At 41.3% G+C, this 23,686-nt stretch overlaps 1 long non-coding RNA gene across 1 annotated transcript in view; it reads left to right on the forward strand.

Annotated features, from left to right (window-relative positions):
* Window positions 1-16,915, forward strand: part of LOC120323208 — a 38,229-nt gene extending 21,314 nt beyond the window's left edge. Inside the window, exon 3 of the long non-coding RNA XR_005563450.1 lies at window positions 16,834-16,915. This is a non-coding gene — a long non-coding RNA (uncharacterized LOC120323208). The remainder of the gene's footprint in view (window positions 1-16,833) is intronic.
* Window positions 16,916-23,686: the final 6,771 nt, after the last annotated feature.

A 23,686-nucleotide genomic window follows, 5' to 3' on the forward strand; every position in this document is an offset into this window, starting at 1 on the left:
TGAATTTCACCTATATATCTTTATTAACATTTTTGCATGGAGAAGTTTGTTAACAAGTGGGAGTTTCTGTAGGTAAAACTATATACTTGGGAGGACAAGGAGGACTTTCACCAGGAAACCCAACTCCTTGCATTGCTGGACTCTGACACCAATAGAAGGGTGCTCAGAAAATCATGTGTCCTTCCTTCCCTACCTCATCCTCTTGGACAAAGCCACCAATACTTGCTTCTCCAAGTTAGACCTGGGTAGATCCCTCTGGGACCTTCCCGCAAACAGAAACTCCTCAGACCTAGAGCCTAGTGTTGCTGGATGGGCACTGGAGCGTATTTTCAGGGTTTGGTTGGAGGCAAGAAGGATTTTGCTACGAAGGAAAGATGACAAGAACAGAGGGGGAAGAAGACTGTGATAAGATGACACATAGCTTTGATAAATTTATTAATCTCCAATTCTCCTCTCTCCTCAACAAGTGCTAAAAAGAGCTTGGTTTGAGTTTTCTCATGAAAATTCTCACCAAGATACTTACTCAGTGAGAAGATAGAATGAGAGAAAGAAACAGGAGACCCTGAGTGCATTTTGAGTGCTCCAGCATATTTGGATTTGAACAGTTTTCTCTCTTTTTTGCAATAAAACTACCCTTCTTGTTCCTTTTCAGCCTCCCAAGCAAACAACATAGGGATGCCCACAGCTCTAGTGCTGCTGCTTAGGAAGATGTCAACTGAGGAGCTGGTTTTCTTCTATTGGCTCTGTTTTCAGAGGACGTTTCTTTTTCAAGGCTCCCAAGGCTTTGGAATTTTTAGCGAGGCAGGGGACAGGGCCATCAGAGAGGCCAAGTTTCTAAGCATAAGCACACAAATGGTGGAAAGCTGCATATCCTTCCTACGCATTTCTGTACCTTCCCACTGTTTCTGGTTAGAGAAGTCTCTCCCAGCTCTCCTCCTTCACCGCTCCGTTCCCTATCTCTCTTTCCTTCGTCTGAAGCTCTCTTTGGAGGCCATCAGCTTTGTGGCTCCTTTGTGAGACGCTTTGACTTTGCCCATCAATAACAGTGCCTGGAAAGCCAAAGGGGATCTGTGGGGCAGAGTGGGAAAGGGGACATCCAGAAGGTACTGGCTTGGTTCCTGCCTTGATGAGTTGATGTAACCATGCAAACTCATCACTGAAATCTTTCACTGAAGATCGCTACTTAGCATGAAAGTGAAAACTCCTGCCATGCATCAAAGAAATTTATTGGCCAAAGCAACACACGCAAGTATTTTTATGTTGAATAGTGATGCTTCTGAAGGGCTAAGTAAATGCTCAAGTATAATCACAGTTTATGCATATGTTGATAAAAAGGAAGATATCATGGAACTCAAAACAAACCAGCAGAACAATAAAACCAACAATAAAACCAAACAAAACCCTCAATTCTGCCTCCCTCCCCTGCAAGTTAACAAAATCTCTTCAAATCAAGAGAGACCGCACTGGCAGACAACTATGGGAGGCTTTACATTGATGTTTTCTTCCTTTGAAAAGGTTTTAAATGCTTTTTTCATGTTTTTACAAAAGCTTTTACGTTTTCCAGGGGTTCTCTTTCTGTCTGAATGCCAGAGCTAGCAAAGGAAAGGAAATTCTTCATGTCCTTTTGTTGAAGGGCTTCATGAGAAAATTCCACACGCATGGAGCCCTGCATGGGCTCCTATGGATAGCAGGGAGGGAAAATCAACCCCAGCCAAGGAAGTGAACAGATGTTTCATTCATGGCTGTATCAACAACTCGATATTAATCAATAATGAGATTTGTTTGTTACCCCCCCGGAGCTGATTGCCTGGCTCAGTTGGGCAGAATCCAAGGGGATTCTGCCACTCATGCAAGTGGGCATGAAACTGGTCCCAAAGTGGCAGCCACACAAGCCAAACCTGCTCCTTACCAGCCTATGTTGATGACTGGCATCCAGCCTTAACTTCGACATCCATAACTAGTTAAACCAGTGTTTGTTACATTTACTAACACGGCTGATTTAGAGAAAGCTACATCACCATTAACCAGTACTTTGTGTTTTGATGTCCATCCTCAACATGCTTTTCTAAATGATTATCAAGTCGTTAGGGGACATGCCCTGCAGAAGACATTCCCCAGAAGTTGCATGGACCCATCCAACGCTCCTCTTACATCTAAGCTGCACTTGGTGAAAGCAGAGAGAGAAGACTATTGGGGAAAAAGAACCCGTAGTTGGGAAATGGAAAGGAAAGAAAGGATTAAATGCAAAGCTCTGCCAGGATGTAGCCATGGGGAGCTAATTCACCATTAGCAGATCAGCTTGAGTGAGGACTAAGTTTAAAGGGTCAGAGACCAGCAGACAGCTGGTAGTCAGCTGGTGATGCTGCTGTAGGTTGTGCTGCTCCAGAGTCGCTTATAAACAGCACCAGGATATATTCTGGATTATTATTATTATTAAAGTGACTTGTACAGGAAATTTTTCCTCATCACATGTAAAAGTTGTTCCAACTCCCTGAAGTAAGAGACTTGGCAAGTCAATTACAGGGAAAGTTGAATTGCTGAAGCATATGAATGACTTTTAACAACATGCAAGTGTAACTTTTATTGCCAACAGTAGATGCACATTGGAATTTGAGAGGGGGGAAGAAACCCCGATGAAGTGGCAAAATGCCGTTGTTTTTCTTTATCTACAGAGAACGTTGTGGTTTCATTTGCAGATGAATCACTTTGTTGTGATTTATTCACTTTGTAAATGGATCTGATTATTTTCCCTGGGGATTTGAGAGATTTTTTTAGTAAAGCAAGTTATTAAGCTGGCTTACAACCAGAGGTAACATAATTGCATCAAAATGTTTGAAGAAGATCCAGTTAGGGTGCCACCTGCAAGAACATTTTGGCAACAAAATAGAACAAAATCCAAGAATACAAGAGCATAAACACAAAAGCAAACAACTCCCAAACAAACTGAGATATATATATATATATATATATATATATATATATATATATTAGGGGAAAAAGAAAAAGAAGAAGAAGAAGAAGAAAGGAAGAAAAAAAAGAAGAAAAGAAGAAAAAAAGAGAACAGGAAAAAAGAAGAGAAAAGAAAAGAAAAAGAAAAAGTGAAGAGAAAAGGAAATAAGAAAGAAAAAGAAAAAGAAAAAGAAGAAAAAGAAAAAGAAAAAGAAAAAGAAAAAGAAAAAGAAAAAGAAAAAGAAAAAGAAAAAGAAGAAAAAGAAGAAAAAGAAGAAAAAGAAGAAAAAGAAAGAAAAAGAAAGAAAAAGAAAGAAAAGAGAGAGAAAACTAAGATTCAGACAAACCAAACACAGCCCCGCCAGTTGTTAAAAGAGCCTTTAAAGGAATATCCTCCTTTGGAGCACTCTGTTCCAGGGCACTTTAATATCAACTTTGCCAGAGCAATTAAATTGTTTAATAATCAAACCTGGATCTCATTTATACATCATATGAACATTGTAAAACAGGATGCATGGAAAGCGTGCTGTACAATAAGATGTGGTTTATTTCATATCACAAGTTTGCTGGTAATTAGATAGTTCATATCACAGGAAAAAATGTTAACACCTACCAAGGAGAATATATACAGCTGGCAGATTTGCCAGCTTCCATAATTTTCCTACGCCCTTAGTCTTTATTTTTCTTAACTTTCCATCCCACTGAGAACATGGAAGTTGTTTCAAACCCAAATCTCAAGACTTAGTGGAAAGATGCTCCCATTAACTCAGAAACTCCTGTACCTGGCTGCAGAAGAAAGCTTTCCAAAAATGTAATGGTTATACTTAAACCTATGTACAGAATCTATCATTCTGGCATCAGTTCTAAACTAGAGGTAGGCCTACTCCAGACATATATAACTTTTCTCAGGAGTTTCTACCTGAAGAGCATTTTGCTTCTCTTCTTACACTTGTAGCAAATGAACTGAATATGGGTGGTTTTCAGCATCACTGTCATAAGAAAGGCAAAGTTTTGCCATTTATTTTCTGGTTAGGAAATACTCCCTCGAAAACACCCACCACACCAGATGAAATCCATGCAGCAAAACACAACTGTACAAACCATCTCCCTTTATCAGAAACATTTTTGTTATGAAGAAGCTTTTATTTTCAGCACAATGCTCAACTTCCTGCTGTAGAAGAATTGATTTGGATAATGCGGCCACATCTCCTGACAGGAGAGGTCTCAAAGTTTATTTTAGCAGCAAGTTGAACACCTCCCACTTAGAAAGTTAGTTTTCCTGCAGCAGGTTGGAAAGAGTTCACAATAGGCTTTGATGCCTTTGCTCAGCCACATTTCCTCTTCCAGGATTTGTTGGGAAGAGGGGGAGGGAGAAAAGGGAATAGGTTCCAAACCTTTTACTATCTCTTCTGAGCTTGTTTTCTTTTGTAAGCCACAAAGAACAGATTTTCTTTTGTAAATCCTTAGTAATTAAATGAGTACTTCACTGGCTATATTCTTCAATGGTCTTGTTTCCTAGGTTTTGCCTTTGACAGTCATATTTTGCAAAGGCTGCTAAGATGACTAGGCACCTTACCCTACTTAACACTAAACCAATTGATGCCCGTGCACACTGCATGAAGGAGGAAAAGTTTCATTAATGGCACTTCATTAAAGAACTGTGCTGGAAAGCCCTAAATGTGACCGAACCAACCGAAATCCAGAGCAAGCTGTCTATTAGGAAAGCAACAAAGACAGTTTCGGAAACTGAACTCTGGCTCCACTGCAGCGGATTAGGAAGAGTGATGGGATTAGTGTTTAATGACCTGGGGCAAGAGACAAAGGGAATTTCGACAAAGAGGCTTAGATATGGAAGAATTAACACTCTCTATCCCAGCCATGCCTCTGATGACTTCCAGCATTCTTTCCTGGCTCTGCTGAAGTCTGGGGAGGGGAAACGGGGGACAGCAACAACAACAAAAAAAACCCCACAAAACCCCCACCTCCTTAGTCTTTTCTTATCACAGTTCTTTCTCTTTTTAAAGAAAGAAAAGATCTTTTAATTTTTCCTAATTAATGCAATAAGCAAAGTTGCTAAGGGCTTGTGTTTCAGCACACTGCAGATGGTTGCATCCCCAGCTACACATTCGTGAGTGATACTTGTGGATGCTACAGATCTCTATCCTTATATATATATATTTATATATATACATATTTATTTATTTATGCAGCTAAAGCACATACTTTTTAAATGACCTAGCAGGGAGTGGAATTTGCTTGCAACTGCATGGACTTGAGAAATAATACTCCTTGATTCAAGGTTGGCTTGCATAATGGGGAGCAGGGTGAAACAGGCAGGCATTTGCTCATAGAGTCAACCACAGGCTTTCCCAAAATGGTACAATTCAGGGAAGAACACGCATTACCAATTGGTGCAGTCCAGGAGCCTGAATTTGCATACAGAAGGTGTAACTCCATTGGAGCAACTCTTGATTTATCTCAGAGGGACAGAGAAGGCAGACTAGGCAGGAATTACTTAGCAGAGAAAACCTTTTGAAGCTAAAAACAACTAAATAAAAATTCAGTAAGGAAGCTGATAGCTCTCAACTATGATACAGAGACATTAACATACTTGAGCTCAAAGCAGTACTCCAGTCTCTGACCCTTTGGGCACTAGTGTCAAGGAGACACTGTTTGAATAAATACACTGCAAGCACCAAACACCCTTGAGGAATGAGCTTAGGGAGACCTCTCCTGAGCAGTGATGTGCTCCTACTCTGCTGCAGGAGACTTTCCAGCCTGCTGACCCAAGGGAAGCACCTGCACCTCTCTGAACCACGGCTCTTTATAGCTGCAGGTCTGCGTTTCACAGAGGGAAAGGCACCATCCTACAACTGTGCAAAATTTTCCTGCACTGTGAACCAATTCAACATGTAGTTATTTTTTTTTAATTTTATTTTTTTTCTAAACCAACCCAAAGCGCTCACAGGAAAGCTAGGTATTCATTTCACATGTTAGCCAATATGAAATGCTCCCAGAGCAGCTTTAGGCTCCAAAGTATTATTTAACCAGTGTGGTTTAGTAGGACAATGGCAGCCCCCTGCCGTAATCCATTCAGGGGCAATACCATCAGTCAGTGTGAAATTAAATACATTACAGGGTAAGAGCTTAATGCGTTTTATAGGCAGTTGTTCATCCACATCAAACTTTAGCTTTTAAAATCCTAACATTTGATCCCACAACAGGAACCATGGCTTGAGAATGAGATTGGCACATTTGCACTGCCAGCAGGGCAGGAAAAGCCGAGCACAGCATTTAGTGGGAAATGCAATTGCCTGAGAGGGGGAAATGCTTGGATGGAGAGAGCTCTGCAGAGCCACATCACTTGTAATACATACACAGGACTGGAAAGAGTAAATACAAATCTAGGTCTGGTTGGCTATGGGTTATTAGTATCAGTGTCTCCTACCACTGTGTGTGTTTCATTTAAATGATAACAACAACAACAACAATAATAATAATAAGGGTTTTTAAAATTCATTCATACAGATCCTGGTTCTAAAAACATACGCAGGCCTGGAAAGATGGTAAATAGAAACCTAGGGCTGGATGGTTATGGTTTATTAGCATCAGTGTTTCACATCCCGGTACATGTTGGTTTCACTATACGCCCACACATATTTTGAAAATAATAACAGGGGTTTTTAAAATTCATCCATATAAATTTTGGTTCTACAAACTGTTATAAGTGCAGTCCTTAAGTCCCCATGGAGTTTGGTGGGACTTCTTACTTGAGCAGGCATTATTCCCATACTGGAGCCCTCAGACTCATGCCTAGGTGCTCTTCCTTGACCCAGCTGCCAGGTCTTGCATGGAGGTTGTGCCCATCCGTGCTCTAAAACCCAAATGCTCTGGTTTCCCTTTGCCACGGAAATGGCATGAACTGTGAAAGTAGTTTGTCAGAAAGATGTACAGAAAACACCAAACAGAGGAGCCTGTTGTATTCTGCTCTCTGTTACACTTGCTTAACGCAGGAGTAAATTCCATTTGCTTCAGCCGAGTGACTCCAGATATAAATAGGGGTAAGTGAGATCAGAACTAGGTCCTTAGAGAGCCCTCTGCCTTCTGTGATACTGCTTCTTAAAACGAAGCACTGATAAGCCCCAGTGGTAAAAAAATTATTATTATTTAAACTATCTTCAGAGCTATCTGTTGCCCAAAATGGCTTTTAACTGTTGAAAGAACATCAAACATTTAAAAACGCATAATCTGCTCTCAGCACCAGCACACAGTGCCAGGAATATTCGTCAGCCTTATGTTTTTGGATCATATGTCACAGTGGATTATCTGACACTCCATGAATATTCCCCGCTTCCTCCAGTTGTGGCTAAAAAACTTGTTCTCAGGCATGTCACTGGATGCTACAAGCCCCATGAAGTGGACCCCGCCTTCACAGTGAGGTTATTGTATCTCCCCAGCCTACCAGCAAAACTACCCCTTACATCCTGATAGTGCCTTCCCCCTTTGAACAGAAAGGCCCAAGAGCAACTTTGATGAGTTTCCTCTAGTGATGAACATTTAGATAACTCTTTAAAATATTCCAGGGCTCCAGATGCTACTGAGCTGGGAGTCATAAGCCCCACACGTAAAGAAAGCTTTATTGCCTGGGGTGAGTGGGTGGGAAACTCTTTAGGCTCCGATGGGGTCAGTGAAGCTATGGGCGAGCGCTGCAGCTGACTCCGAAGACAATGGGGGAGAGGCACAAAAAAAAGGATGCAGGGAAATCAAAAGGAAGAATTGAATTTATTTGCAGGCTTGTGTTGTGTAGCTAAATGGGGACAACAAAGGGAAGTCTGGGATCCACCTTTTCAAAATATTTCAGCTAGCCAGAAATATTTTTATTCACAAAAAAAAAAAAAAAAAAAGTCCCATTTGATTTTACTCTCCCCTCCTGATGTCAAGATTAGTCTTTTAAAATATACTCCTTTGGTCTCTACTTTTCCTATCAACTGTGCCTCATATGCTTTTCTAGGACAAGTGGGAATCACGTCAAAGAGATGAGAGGAGGAAAACCCCCCTGCCATACAGCCACCTGCCTCTTCTCTTGCATGATTCCTCTTTTCTTTACATTCTTTCCTGCTCTTCACTCTGCACACTCATTAAGTCACCTAAGGCTCAGTCCACTCCCCCTCCTGAAGCTCTGGAGGCATGGGAAACTCACGTATCCCATATACTCTTCCAGAAGACACCCTGCTTCTTTGACACCCACCAGCAACTCCCGCACATGCATTGCACTCACTGTCAATGCATTGGGCAGCCCAGATTCAAAGGTTTTGAACCCCCTTCATTTTCTTCCCATCTCCTTTCCTGCACTGGAAAACTGCAAGGTTAAGTTTGCCCCTAAATGCCAGCAGTTCCTCTTGTTTACATCCTCTCCCAACTGCATGTTCCCAAAGATGATGCCACACAACGCAAAGGCGTTGCAGCTCACGAAGAGCTCCTGGAAAGGCAGTTGTGGACCAACCAGGGCATGGAAAGCACTACTGTAGGAGTACCCAAGCCTCCCAACCCCGTGAATTATTTACACCACTGCCAAGAACAGCCAAAGGGAATGGCTGCTCCTTGAATGGCTCACAGTCAGTGAGCCAGTTGCTCTTTTGGGTCCTCTGCTCAGCTGCAGCGCAGGGTGACCCAGAGACTTCATATGGGCACCCCCAGTCAGCACAGCAGGTTTGGCTCTCCCAGCAGCTCCTGGGCAAGCCCAGCTTCAGTTGAGACACAGGTTTCACAAAAGCCTAAGAGCCAACCGCGTGGCTGACCCTACATTATTGCATGACAAGGAGGAAGCCATGTCCTGACCCTGTATGTCTATTTTTCAGGATGTGGGACTAAACCCTTAAATTTTCTTCCCTTAAACTACATTTTGCCAAGCGCAAAGGAGTCTCGTTTTTGTGGCTGGACTCCTAACAGGCTGGATCAGCACTGGTCATTAGCAGCACCAGAGGCTCAGAGGCACTAGCTGTCAAGACTCTGGAAATGCAATTTGTTTGCTTTTTCTTCAGTGAAATGTGATAATTAAAAATATAAAAAAAAAAAAAATCAGAAAGAACGATCAACATGTTCTAAGGCAACAATTTTTTTTTTTTTTGCCAAGCTGGAAAAAAAAGCTCCCCCAAACTTATTTAATAACAAAAACTTCAAAGACAGAACATATCTATTGGGAGAAAAAGAGTCACCAAAAAATAACTGGCAGTTTTATCTCCAGCTCTACCACACTATAGTATCTAGTACCTATAATGCCTGATCATCCAGTACAATTTCCAATGGAAGAGAAATCTGCAAGTTCTAGTCAAAGCTGTGATTTTCTCAGCTGCAGTCTCAAGCAGTGAGAAATTCCTGGGAGGAGGGAAATGGCTTCAGGCACTCACACAAATTCTCCTGCCTCCCACCCCAAATTGCCATCCCACTCTTAACCTTGCCCCCTCAGCATTTCTGGGTGGGTCCTGAAAACACACACATATTTCTTTGCCACTCCTTTTCTCAGTTGAAACCTGTGTCTGTCTACCATTACCTCACCCCAATGCACAGGTGCACCTCAGGGCTTTTTTGGGAAAACCTATATTTCTCACAAAACAGGTGTCTGTGCCTGCAGAAGGGCAAGTGGAAATGCACCACGGAGTGATCTGGGTTTTCCAGACCCAGCACCAGTATTTGCTCTCTATGGTTTTACTAGTTGATAGGCTGACAGCATCTTTTCAATGAATAGGACTATTCAGATCTCTTCAGTAACTGCTTTCAAGTCATAGGAGAGCAAGTTCGCTCCCAATCCCAAGCCACTCCCCCCCAATAAGTTTCAATCCCTTTTGGGTTTGGATGCAAGCCTCAAAGCATAATCCAGAGAGTCAGAAATGAGAAGGCAAGCAAAATGAATCCAACATTTTTATCACAATGATTCTGGGGACTGTGGCTCCTGATTTTAGACCCTGACACACAATATACCTTACATACACTTTACCCTGGGACTGTATCAGCAGCACTAGGCTTCTGCCTGATTTGGTGCAGAGGGGACCAGACTCATGTCTGTTAGAAAGAAAACACAAAATTATTCTGGCTTTAGAGTGGTGAAACTGAGAAGGTGATGCAGCCCTCAGTTAAACCTGGCAAAAATCCACAAAGCTTGGTTTTCTCTGTAATTTTCATCCTCAGACACAGAGAACAGAGGAGGTGACATTACCCCAGCTCTATGTGCTTCTCCTCCATCCAAAAAAAAAAAAAAAAAAAAAAAAAGTCAAAAAGTCCTCTGACAAGAAATAGAAGAAATAGTAGAAAGCTAGCCTGCTTTCAAGATGTTTCTGGCCAATTTTTGGTGTCTTCTTACACCTGGAAATCACAGCTATGGGGTTCAACTGTTTGCTATCTAGAAAAAAACCCTCAAACCTCGGAAATTTCTTTTGCTGTTCACTTCTCTCTAGCCAAAGAATTACCTGATTTCACCAAACCGAAACAAAGTTTCCAAATGTCCAAATGTCTCCATGGCTGTCCTGTCTGGATATTTTCTTTACATGAGTCTGCTTTCAAAAAATGGATAATACACTGTCTGACTAATACATAGGACTGGTAAAATAAATGGATAGCTTAAAAATAAAAGTGGGGTTTTCTGCCTATAAGAACCATAAAAATACAGAATTCTGTAAAAGAAAATCTGAAATACTACAATACTCTTGTCCAGCTACCCACACAAACACAGCAATTTCAATGTGTAAATACCTCCAGCTATTCTACTATCCCCAGAGGAGGAATATTGCTTTCTGGGGCAGACATCCAGGTCCAAGGCCAAATAAATAATGCCAAAGCCTCCCAACAGGAGTTAAGCACTGGCTGTGACTTGTGCAGTCCTTTGGAATCTTCAGAACATCAGAGATTGGGTTCAGCTACGTTTCAACATCTCCTCCTCCCTCCATGTTTCCCCAACTTATTTCATCTGAGGGATGCTCAAACTTGCATCAGCTGATTGAAATGCCAGCACAAGGTTCTCTCTTCCCAGAAAAGCTTCTCTGCAGAGAAAAAAAAGCAGTACCTTGTTGGTGACATTTGATGATGCCTTGAGGTGCTCTCTTAAGCAAGTCGTCACCAAATACCCGTGGCTCCCTTGGTTCAGGGCATCACCCTCTATTGCTGTATTTGCCTTTCCCCACCATAAAATATCTGTTGGCAAGACTGAGCACCGATGCTTGCGTGGAAGGCAGACTGATACGCCACACGGAAGGGCTTGTGGGTTTTTTTCACCCCTTTATGAATTGCTGTCTTTGATCCATTTTTCATATGTTTCCCTGTGCAAGAGCACAAAGACAAATATTCATTGTAATATTTATGAACGCAGCCTGATAGTTACTATGGTTTCAAAGAAAACAGGAAAAATGGATACAAAACTGGATGCGCTTCACGTCAGGCGGCCATAGGTACGTACGGCACATGTTATAAATTCTGTCCAAGCTGACTCACTTCTCTCAATGAGGTAAGTGTTGACGTTAGACAATTTGGTGGGGAGCATTTATTTCTGCATTTATTAAAATGTCAGTAACAGCAGGAGTAACACCTCCTAAAAGGCTTGCAGGTGCCTGTCTTCAAAAAAAAAAAAAAAAAAAAATCCAACATTCGAAGAGGATGAAAAGGCACAAACTACATTTAAAATGATTCACCGGTGGCTGGGAGAGAATAGATACATTTGGCTGCTTAATTAGTGCGTATGATGCATAATTGACAACACTCAAATCCAGGGGACTGCCCAAACTGCTAAATTTCAGTGTGTCCAAAACGCTATGTGGAATCAAAGCGGAAAAGAAGGATTTGTGCAGATCTCGACGTGTTGCCAAAACAACACGTTTAATTTATTCAAGGGCCGTGCTTTCGACATACCCAAATGCAGGTGAGCACTACCTCTGAAATGCAAAGTACTGAAGTGAAAAGGAAGGGGATGAAAAATAAAACAGCAAAAATGCATTCGATATGTAAAAATAGCTCTACAGAGGTCAGGGTGTTAAGCAGTGGAAGGCAATGTCTAAAGGCTACAGATGAAGCATCAGGTTGGTACAACAGCACAACAATTTTTTTTATTCTCTCTCTCAAACCTTTCAAGAGACTACTTGCATGCCCCTTTGCTCAGCTCTCCAAAGAAATCGGTAAGGCCGGAATAAGGCATCGGCTTGTTCACATCAGAAGGAAATATAAACTGAGGTCAAGGAAACCACAACATCTGGAACGTGAGAAAAGGATTTACTGTTAAGGGCTTAATGAACTCTGAAAATAAAGTTCTCAACTTTGCTAATTTGTTTGGTCTTCAAAGAGGAATAAAACATGAAGTTGGAAGAAGGTTTTATGGCTCTCCTGAAGAAAAAAGAGCTACATCTGTGCTAAAATTAGCAAAACCCAATGACAGTAGGGAGAGTGTCACTATTATTTAGCTGATGCTAGAAGAAAAGGCTAAATTGTAACTGCTAGCCGTTTATGTGCAAATTATTGTGGGAAAAGAGGAATTATGGACTCTCTGGCTTTGCGGCTTAGGGACAGACTACATCTGAGCTGATGGGGGGTGGGGCTGGGTGGAAATATGCAGGTTCTTGCAGGTAATAAGGATCTGCCTGATGCCATTCACTCAGGACTGGATGAGTGAAAGGATGCATCTGTCCCATTCCTACACATAGAAACGTGTACTACTACAGCACTTTGGTTCTGTTTTCACGGTGTGCAGAGCAGAGACCCATTCGGATGAAAGCTAGAAGAAACACATCTAATGCATTCCAGGCACTACACCAGGCACTCAGTCCATGGGAACCAGATGAGAGCTAATTCCAGGGAAACCCTTGCACAGTGCCTGCATAGGGAAGGTGGCAGATCCTCAGCATTGACTATTTTGCTCTGGACATCCATGGTGACTTTGCTGCCCTGCGTGCTAAAGCAAACAATAGCAAAGCCATTTGGGAAGCTGACCTCATCTGTTTCTGAGGCTGTTTCTATGCAGCATCTCGTACCTGCAGGCATCAGTTCTTTCCTTCATTCCTTCAAAAAACAGCATTTAGTCCCCCAAGAGGCCAGGGACAAGAAGCTGGGTGAGGACAGAGGTACAGATTGTTCCCAGGGCAGCTTTGTTGCAGTGTTGTATCCAACAAACAAGAAGCAAAAAAATCCATTTGAGATTTTACAGCTTGCTTCCACAGGGTAGTGAATGTGCTTGTCTTGCTACTGTCAACCAGGAGAGCAAATGCTTCTCATGCAAAAATGCCAGAGACTTGATCCCAAATCTCCTCACAATGCAAATCAGACCCAATTCTGCTTCATCCAGGGAGTTTTGTCTGTAAAGGGACTGGAAATGAGAGAAGCGTTAGGTCTCCAGGATCAGGACCTAATTAGGATTGACACACACTTCCCTGCTTCCAGCAAGGGACCATCCACTGCTGGATAATTGAAGCTGTAATAATTATAGTGGTCCAGGCCAGGAGGTTAGTGGAAGGAGAGCACATGGAGCAGCAACTGGGTGATTTCCTGACACAATACTCTGACAATATTTTGGTGGCATTTATGACCCTTTTACCCCGAACCATCAATACAGATGAGGTTCATTCACCACACAGATCTGCAGGCTGCAGACTGGATGTAGAGTTGATAAATAACACAACTTAGTTCTCATTCTGCTCCTACCTGGGAGATCTTGATTTTCCTGTAAGTAGCAAGTGCCTTTGGGCTTGGGCTATTCTTGATCAAGCAATGGAAGACGAACCTGAGCAAGGAGAGAAAGAGCAACTGTTCTCCACAGGATGAACATTGAAGGATTTTCACCAAAATCAAGGTTTTGCTCACTAGAGTGAGCAAAAATGGGAGAATAACAGTGTTTGGAGCAGCATTCTTCAGAAAACAGCTTTAATCCTGCGCATATATCTCTGCATCGTTAATGTCAGCTCACATACTGCTGGCTCAGCCATTGAAGAGCTATACATTGGTATAGACACATTTTCCCTAGTGTTTGTATGTACATGTGCTCAGCTTATGAAAACATGGTGGGACAGAGTGCTCCGTTCTCCCTCTGGAAAATCACAGCAGGTATTGGCTTCATGAGACAGCAGCAGAGGACATTAATTTCCCCACTCCCTCAGTTTGCATCTGTCCTTCGAGTGTGACATACTAAACAATTACCACTTACAAAAACCCCAGTATGGCATTTCAGTCCTTTTCTACACGAGGAAAACAAAAATTTCCCTGTACATCCATTGCGTTAACACATCAAGGAAACTCATTGCAGTGAGCTTCCTCATTGTCTGGAAAATATATAAGAAAATAAATGCACTAAACCAGAACATAAATATTACAGCTTTGTGGTCTTTGTGTTGTTCATTGGAGGTATTAGTTGGGATGCAGGTGTCCACACTATCACTTCACCACCCCAGAGAGCAGTAAATGCCCTTTATCTCCATGTTCCTGTCTGAGAGGTACAATCTCATACGTACCCTTATTTTCTCTTTTCCAAATCACAGACCCAGTTACACAGCCTCCTCCCTGCAAGGATTTCTAAGAACATTACCAATACTAACAACTTATGGCTTGGGGCATCCCCAGGCAAGAACATTATTTCTACCTTTTCAAGGATAAAACACCTCGGAAATATCACATGCTGAGAGCAGACACCAAAAACCTACACAAGGGATGAGAAATGAACTTGAACCTCCAGGCAGACAAACTGGTCAAGGTTATCATGCCTGTGTGCAGGCTGATGCAAAACAAGGACTTCATGTCAGGAGCTCAGCCAACCACCAGACAGTTCCACCAGTGGAGACAAAACCACTGCATGTCAGCAGTTGTTTCCATACCTGACCAGACCAAGTGATAATTTCACCTCAAAGGGAAGTATGGGGTGTGGGTTTCACTTATTTCTTTCCTTGAGGCTTCCACCATGGAAAGGACTTTCAGAAGAGCTGCAGCTGGTAGGTGACATGTGGGATGGGGACAGTGCTGGACAGGGCAGCCTCCACTACAAGAAGCATCAAAGATAATTTCACTCAGAGCAATCCAAGAACTTCCTGTGACAGCAGGCATAGAGGCAGGCCTCCTCCCTTTCTACAAGTATTAATTATAAAATAATGATTTCCTGAGGAAAGAACTTAAATTCTTCAAGTTAACAGTACACCCACTTCTGTTGGCAGTAGCTATTTCAAAGTGACTTTGGGGTAGAAGCAAATCCCCGCCACCCAAAGTTACATGAGTTTAAATATGACTATTTCCAAGCATATAATCATAAAATATTATTTAGGGAAGATTGAAGTGCTGATGAAAACATAGTGTTTGTGATATCAAGGTTATTCAGAGCACTACAACTTGAAGTTCCCTCTTGTTTCTGCACTGATGGGGCATTGGGCTGAACAAAAGCAGGTTCCTCACCCTCCCCTCTTCTCCCCATTTAAAAAAAATGGCAAAAATTGACCATTAGCTGGGGATTAGCTCATACATTAAATAACGTTGTAAAATATTTTTATGGTGCTACTTCCAGTGGTTTTAAAAATTACTAATCAGGACATTGAAAGCTCAGGGTAAAAGAGATATATGCACTTTTTTTTTTTTTTTTTTTTTTTGGTAACAGGAGTGTTATCTTTAAACTGAAGATTACAATTGATTGTAAAAAGGCAAAGCATTGACCTTTACTGTGAAATTGTTCTTCTCTACTCAGTAGAAAATATCCTAAGTATAATCACCTCATAATAATTACCTAATCCTTATTATTTTGCTTCTAGAATATTTATTTAGGCCTGGGTTACTAAAATTTCAAATAAAACGGAGCCTGCTGTCCTGGCTTTTTATCCAAATGACTCGTAGTCTCTTGTAAACAGTTCTGTGATCTGATTTCCATTGGGACACAAGTTGTAAAAGGCCAGGGATTTGCAATGGATTTACACGTATACTGTTTCAGTTAAGTTACCAAGGTCGACTTAACAGCCCTTTTCCTCAGAATCTTAAATACATTTGCCACCCAGCCTCTCTAGACCACATTCAAGGAAAAGGGTGATGTGATTGTAAAGGGTGCTTGAACTTCACTGGAAACTCCAATTTACATTCTTTCAATCAGCAGTGGGATATATTTATTTATTTATTTATTTATTTATTTATTTATTTATTTATTTATTTTTAGATCGAGTTTTGTGAAGTTGCTAGAAAACCAGTTCTTGCACATGAGCACAACACAGGTTTCTTGGAGTTTTGAAAAGGTCATTCAGGCTTTGGAGTACAACAGAAACTAACACTCACAACTCAATTGTATCGCAGATCAGCGTAGCCCTCTGAAGTCCAAGTCAAGGAAAATATATCAGATTACTGACCCACGCTAATAGGACTTTTTTTTAAAAAGCAAAGCTCCTCCAGACTAAATACCAAACAAACAAACATTAACCCCCTTTGATGGCTCACTACCTTCTCAGTAAAGTTCAAACAGTCTGACTCGTGATTGCGCAGAAACCTACTGATAGTAAAGGTAAACGAAATTTGTGGTTAATTCTGAGGGCTGAATGACTGGTCCGATTGTCTCGTTCACTTGGCAAACAATTTCTCTTCTATACGTTATTGCAGCCACAGATACAATTTCTCTAGCACTGTAGAAAGAATCAGATTAAAATATGATACAGAAGCAGCACTTACCTTGGGCTGATTAATATGTTTAAGCTGTTACCATGCCACCATGCTTAAAAGCATAAAGATATGCCTTTCTACGCTAGTCTATATATATTGATACCTCCTGTGTGCCAGGAAAATCTCTTTGATTAGTCACACTAAACCACTTCTTAAGTGGTATGAATTTGTCAGGCCTGCACTTTCAATAATCAAGTAATAAATTCTGGGACTAATCATGAGCTGTGCTGTCTCTCCTAGGTGATGTGCAAGGAGATTCATCAAGAGTTTCTTTAACCAGAGGAAAACTAGAATGTCCTAAATAATTAAAAATGCATTCTCCAATTTGGAGCAAAATTAATTTTGGAGGTCAAATATAGACTGTGCTACACAACGCTTCATGGTGAGAACTTCAGTCTTGTTTTGGAAAGGATTTCTGTTTGAGCATGAACTCCTGCTACATCCTGGTGGGATCAGCTCGTGAGAAAAAGAGCCAGTTCAGCAGGTAAAACCTAAGTGCTACCGAAATAAAGATAGCTGGGTTTTCCTTTTCATCTTTCACAGACTGACAGCAACAGCCCGAGGAGGCACGTACATGGTGATCTTCTACAATCCAGAAGTTTTCCTCTACCTGTGTGCCAACTCTTGGAGCTGTAACAACCAGCTCTGAGCAAGTGGGACATCTGAGCTGGGCTTCTGAACCTGAATATATGAAAATAGGAAACCCTAAGACCTATAGAGCACTCTTAGCATGCTGCTGCCCTAAATGACAACATTCTTTAAAACTGTGCATGAAATTTAATCTAATTCTTTTGTACTTGTGTTACCACTCACTTGGCTTAAATACTGTGTTTTTAAGCCAAAATGCAAAGTTAATCTATCATAATGCTCCTCCAGGTGAGATTTATTATAGATCACTTTCTAAAACCCGTGTGTTCTATGTGCATGTGCATACCATATTCATCTTATTACTATCCAGTTGAAAAATTCCCAGTGTGTGCAACGCCTCAGATATAATAGCAGGCATGCCAACAGAATATGACACTTATGCTAATCTGCACCCCGCTGTGGAAAAACATACACAAGGATTCCATTACCACATTCATTAGGCTGCAGTGCACTTCATCTTGAATAGGGATTATGAACTATAATAGAGTGAAAACAGTTGATTGAATCCACTTAGCCAAATCTATGGCATTAACCAAATATTTCGGCATGAGGAAGAGGAGGAGCTGAACCTTCCCCTGGTGGGATGCGCTGCCTTCGCTCTGTCTCTCCCCAGCACTTCAGTTTGGATGGGGAAAGTTTTGAGAAGGCCAAGGTCACAATGAAACTTTGTGATGAGACAGTGTTTTAAATATTCAAAGTGCTGCCCAAGAACTAGTCAAGAGCAACATGACATAGATGCTGTTGGGCCAGATGGGGACTTTCCAGACACACGCACTATTTCTTGTTTTGCACAGGTTCTTCAGAGCACATTAGCAAATTCTCCATGCACCTGTTATAAGTTTTTTGGCACCAACGGAGATTTCCAAGCTGACCATACGCACAGCAAAACCACTGACAACATTACACTGCTTAAATGGTAATCATATTCAGGCGAAAAAAAGACATTTTCCAGTTCTGTGTTCAAGTTTCCCGAGTATGTTTTGAGTGTACATTCAATTTTTTAGTTCTACACAATACAGTTGCCATCTGACAGCGTGCCTTTCTTGGCAGAAAATTCAACTCCAACTATTTAAAATATTGTCAAAAATAATAAAGACCGGAATACAAGTTACCAGTAGAGAAATGTTTTGGAGTTTAGTTGTACCCAGGAAAAAAAAAAAAGAAAAAGAAAAAAGAAGGAATTAAGCTTTCCCCGTATACAAGACTCAAAAGATGATAATAAAAACCTTCTGTTCTTAGTATTTAGTAATTTCTGTGACTCTCTTGTTTATATACATCCTTTTAAACGTAGCAACTAAACAGGAAGTTCCTGTTAGCAGCAGCTCAATGGAACTGAAAGGATTGCTAGAACTCATGATAGGAACTCTGCCGGGCTCCTTTCTTTCAGTTAAGAAGCCAAATAAAAAGGAAAAGAATAGAAAAACATGGAAAGCGTCATCAAGCAACCAAATATATTCAGTATGTCTAAAATTTGTTTTCCTTCCATACATCTGACCCGCATTGCACGGTACTTACTCGGGGGCATTTGCTGAGCTCAGTTATCCCCTGCAAGTGGTTCCTGCTCCTACTGCACTGTCAGCTCTTTTTCCACCCAAGTTTTGGCAAAGCTGGAGGTAGTTCCAGCTGGGACAGATGAGTCCAGCAGCAACCAAGATCAGCCTGGAGAGGGGACAACCCCCACTGTCTGCCAAACTCATGGGGTGAACCCGGCGTTGGCTGGCAAGGATGACTCCTGAGAGCTTCCCTCCTAAAAATACAGGGCTGTGGAACTGGGGGATGAACAGCACTTGCAGGGGGTTCCTGTCTGCACTTTCTCCTGACTAGTGGTGGTGAAGAAGTCAAGGAAGAACATTAAAAAAAAAAAAAAAGAAAGGTGACAGAGATCACTTGGCAGTGGGAATGGAAAAGCTGTGAGGAACCAGTTTGCTGGTGTGTTGGACAAAATAATGAACTGATTTGGAGTTTGGGGAGAAAGAATTTTTCCTAAAAAAAGCAGCTTATACAACGGCAAAACATCCAGCATCACGTTAATCAACGTGCTTGGGAGAGAAGGCAACTAATCTTCATGCAGGCATTGGATACAGGCTGCAGGCGTTCAGGAATAAAATCATCTATCATGGGCAAGGCTTACTGCTGATGTTATTACACTTGTGTTTTTAAAAATAATATCTGATGTATGGAATTTCGGAGCCTGTAGAGTTAACAATACCACCAGTGGAAATGGTACCAGGGTCCAGCCAGCTTCATAAATCCCCTGTTAGATTCTGTGTTTGGCATTAATCTCTGCAGGTGAAATCTTTTTTGCTGTCATTACTTACCCAATTTTCAAAGTCTTGCCCAAAAACAAAGAATTGTGTTTCTGCATACACACAGGTACTTATCTCAGGAAGAGGCTGAGTTCCGTCTTGAAAGAGTGATTTCAGCAGAAACTAAGGTAAATTGCTATTTTTATGACATCAGACTTTTTGACTATAGGCCCAGGCTGTGTGGAGAAAGTTTTACTGTTAACTTCAGAGGGAACAAATCTGTAACCTGTAAAAAATATCCAGGAGAAGAAGCAGCACTCTATAAACTCCTGAAGGAAATGTGACTTTCACAAATGGTAAGAGGGAAATAGGAATTTTACTAAATTCGTAAACCATTTAATTTCCCAGAGAGAAGGAACACGCTCTTGAGATGATATTTTTCTCTTTTTCCTTTAGTTGAGGTCCAGCTTCTATTTTTCAAGTTTGAAAGGTAAGTGGGAGCATCAAACAGGTTGAGCAAGGCACTGTTTTCTTGCTACGGGAACATGGCCCTTTGCACCGAGATTGTAATACAATCCATCCTCTCTGGGACTGCAAATGCTACAGTGCAAAACTGTGTTTGAAAACCTCTTTTATCATTCATCGTCTCCAGACTGAAATCATTTTTGACAACCTCTGCAGAAAACAAGCAGCTTTCTGGCTACTGGCGAGCCGATTAAAGGGAGGAAACACATGTTCACTGTCAGACAGAGCCCCTGGAGAAAGCATTGACAACCTTTTAACCTCCTTTCCCAGTGAAAGTGCCCAAATGTTTCTCTGGAACAAAACCCCAGCATTGTTTTAAGCATCTTTTCATTTAATGCGCTATATTTTTCAAGATATGTTAAGAATCAGAGGAATTCCATTTTAATGTGGAGGTTTCACAATCAGTTCAATTCCCATGCAAATGGTCATATAAACAATTATTAAGGGGGAATTTCTTTTCATGAACTTTTTTCTTCTCTTCCCTATTTTTTTTCCTTTCTTCCTTTTCTTTTTTTTTTTTTCCTTCACTGTCTGACCACAGTTTAAATACCAACACATTGAAAAGTTCACTAACCTCTACAGTGATTTCTCAAAACAAGCCAAAAAGCCACAGGAGTGAAATTTTCTGAGCAGTAGGAAGGCTGACTAGCAGACATTATTAGCACTTTGAGTATTCAAATCTGGCCATGGAAACTTCTGTGAGTTACAAGATGCTGGGGCAGGAAGCACCACACGTTACTGATATATTTGTTATCAAGGGAACTACTTTCCACTGTATTTAATCACCAGCAATGGGGGAAAATAAATTTTCTTTCGAGAAGTAAAACAAGATTTTATTTTTTTTTTTTAATGGAAAGTGCTTTCAGAGCAACTGGTCTGGCTTTCTTTGTAGTTATAAAAGTCCACTCAGAGGTTGTTTAACATTTAACCTTGCTATTTTTACCTTAATATCAGCAGCTGGAATAGTTCTGTCTGTTTTGATAAAACGAGACTTTTTTCCATGTTGCATATTTGCTTTTACAGCTGAAAGGAACTGTTCCAGCTGAAGTAGGTAACTATAAAACTGCAGTGGGCTGAGCCGCCTGGGAGAAGATTATTTGATTAAATGTTCCTGTAAGTAACTGCACAAGGTACTGTCCAATAACGCACAATGTTTGCTAATGAAAGAGAAAAGGTCGCAAGCTCTGCAGGTACAAAATCCCACGGGGATTTGCTATTCCCTCTCCAAAGGCCTTGTCCTACCCATGCTCAATGGCTCTGTTGCCATTTAACTTGTCTAGGTTTTCACACGGATTACCACTCGGTTAATGATAGCTGTGGTGGGGAAAAATTTTCAAAGCTGAAGCTTGGCTTCTCCAGTGTTTCTCCAAAAAAGTACTTACTTTGGGGTTGTTTTTTTTTTTGGGGGGGGGGGTTGCTTCATTTTTCTCTCTTCAAAACTACCCTCACTCCAATAACAGAGTTCAAATGCAGCTGGCAGTGTTTAGACAAGAGCTTCATCTGCTTTTTTCAGGCACAGCAGCTGCGCAAGGACTAGTTGGGTTTCTGCATTACTCTTCATCACACAGGCAGTGTTTTAAGTTGACACGCTGGGACACGTGGCACAGAAGATGTCTCTCCTGATGTTATGTTTCCTGGGTCCCCAGTTGAACTGAGCCCAGTTGGCTGAACTTACCTTAGGTAATAGGAGGAGGATGAGAACCCAGCTCCTGCAGCAGTGCTTTGCACAAGGCTGGAAGTCAGTGGGGTTTGTGTTTCTGAGTCATTTAAATGCTTTTGGAAAAAGGCCACCCATGGAGGGAAGGTATGTTTCAGCTGAGCACCTTGAACCAGGCAGGTGGCCAAACAATCACCACTTTCTTCTGACCCACTCATGTCCTACCCCAGCAGACACTCCTGCCTAATGCATCTCCCATGGTTACAGGAAGCAATCTCATTCATATTTTAAGAAACACAACCACTTTAAAGGAAGAGATTTCTCTGAGAACTGTGTTATAAAAGCAAAAGAAGCAATTCCTCAATGTTTCTTCTTACCAGGAGATGCCCGTTGCACAACTTTCACCGTCCCTCCCCATATCCAAGAGTTCCACAGCAGGACATGACCATTAAAAAAGTCACATTTTTCACCTTCTTCTCCGATCCAAAAGGGGGCCCTCCCCTCTTTTGAACTAGAGACTAAGAAAATCAGCTCCCATCCACAACCTTGTGCAATCTTTCAGAACAGAAGCCAGGAGTATTTGCAGAAGTGCCAAGAAATAACTCTGAGCTAATACAGTCAAAAATACAAAACAACAATAAATAGTAATAGCCCCTTAAATTCTTTAGCTGAAGATCATGACATGCTTCCTTAACAAGGTAAATACTGTTATGCCAATTTTATAAGCAGGGATCTGACAGCTGAAGAATAGCCTCAAGACAGCCAGTTGGTGGCTGGAAATGGATCCCAGACCCTCCTTGTCTCCATCCCACGTTCCACACCTCCCACAACTTAACGCTGCTTGCATGCAACAGCTCCATGCAATTTGAGGGAAACACAACTTTATCCAGGCTGAACTGTTTATCACAGTCTACGAAACGCCATGGATGAAGTTACCCTTGTAGTAAACTCTGCTAATTGTGTTCAGCCAAAATCAGAGTTTACCCATTGCTAATTTAGGCATATGTAGCTGAGCCTTTTCTATGTGGAAAACTCCAAGCAGGTGAGTTTACTGGCTTTTTATTTCCCCTCTGTGCTTCTACCATAGAAAATTATTTTCCACCAAGCAGCCTTCTGTTTCGATTTGAAGAAGCAAAAAACTACCTCCCATACTGGCAGTTTACTTGAGCAGTTCCAGGAGCACCTACATTTTCAATTTACACTTGTCTCACTTCAGCTTCCTGATACTGGTTTTGGTTTGCATCATTTATCCACCAAATTAAACAATTTTGTATTGCTTGGTATTTTCTTCCCCTGAGAGCTTCTTCAAGTCAAGCCACCTTTCAGTCTTCTTTTCTGCAACACTGAGTAGAGGAGATTCCTCTTCTCTATCACCTTCAGGGGTTTCCTACAGCTATTTTCTGCACTCTCACACCTGAACATCCTCAAAAGTGAAAACCTAATCCACATGTCCTGGCAGGAGTCTCAGCAATGCAAAGTATCAGTAAATGCAGTTCCTCTCTTTCACTTCCATTTATTTATCCAAAGAGGGTGGCAGTGATTGCAGCTGCACCATCATGCAGGGGCTTTGCTCAAACATTACAACCTCTAAATGTTTTTTTGAAATCTAAAACCTCCCCAAGGCAGCTCCTTCTTTTGGCATGAAAATACATTTGCAAACATCTTTTAATTGGTGTAGGCTAGTAAGAGACTGAGCCTCCTTTAAATGATTTCTCATCTTCATTATTTACTGGTGTAAATATAGAAATAATTCACTGTTATTACCTCATTATTATTTACCAACATAAGTTTATAAATAATTCAGTGATATTCACATTATTATTATGCATAATGCTATGAATTATAGGAATAAAAAAAATCACAGTGGTTACCATTAAAAAGTCAACGTTAATCAACGTTTGCCTCAAAGTTCTACAAGAGGTAGCGTAGTCTACTCTGTCCTCAGAATAGGAAATAAGTGTGGGACCTCAGATACCACAGTATGGTAACAGTTGGCAGACGGTTCTTCTAAAATGGT

This window comes from Pipra filicauda, unplaced genomic scaffold, assembly GCF_003945595.2.
Source record: "Pipra filicauda isolate LSUMZ 115617 unplaced genomic scaffold, ASM394559v2 scaffold109_size3271384_pilon, whole genome shotgun sequence".
NCBI lineage: Eukaryota > Metazoa > Chordata > Aves > Passeriformes > Pipridae > Pipra > Pipra filicauda.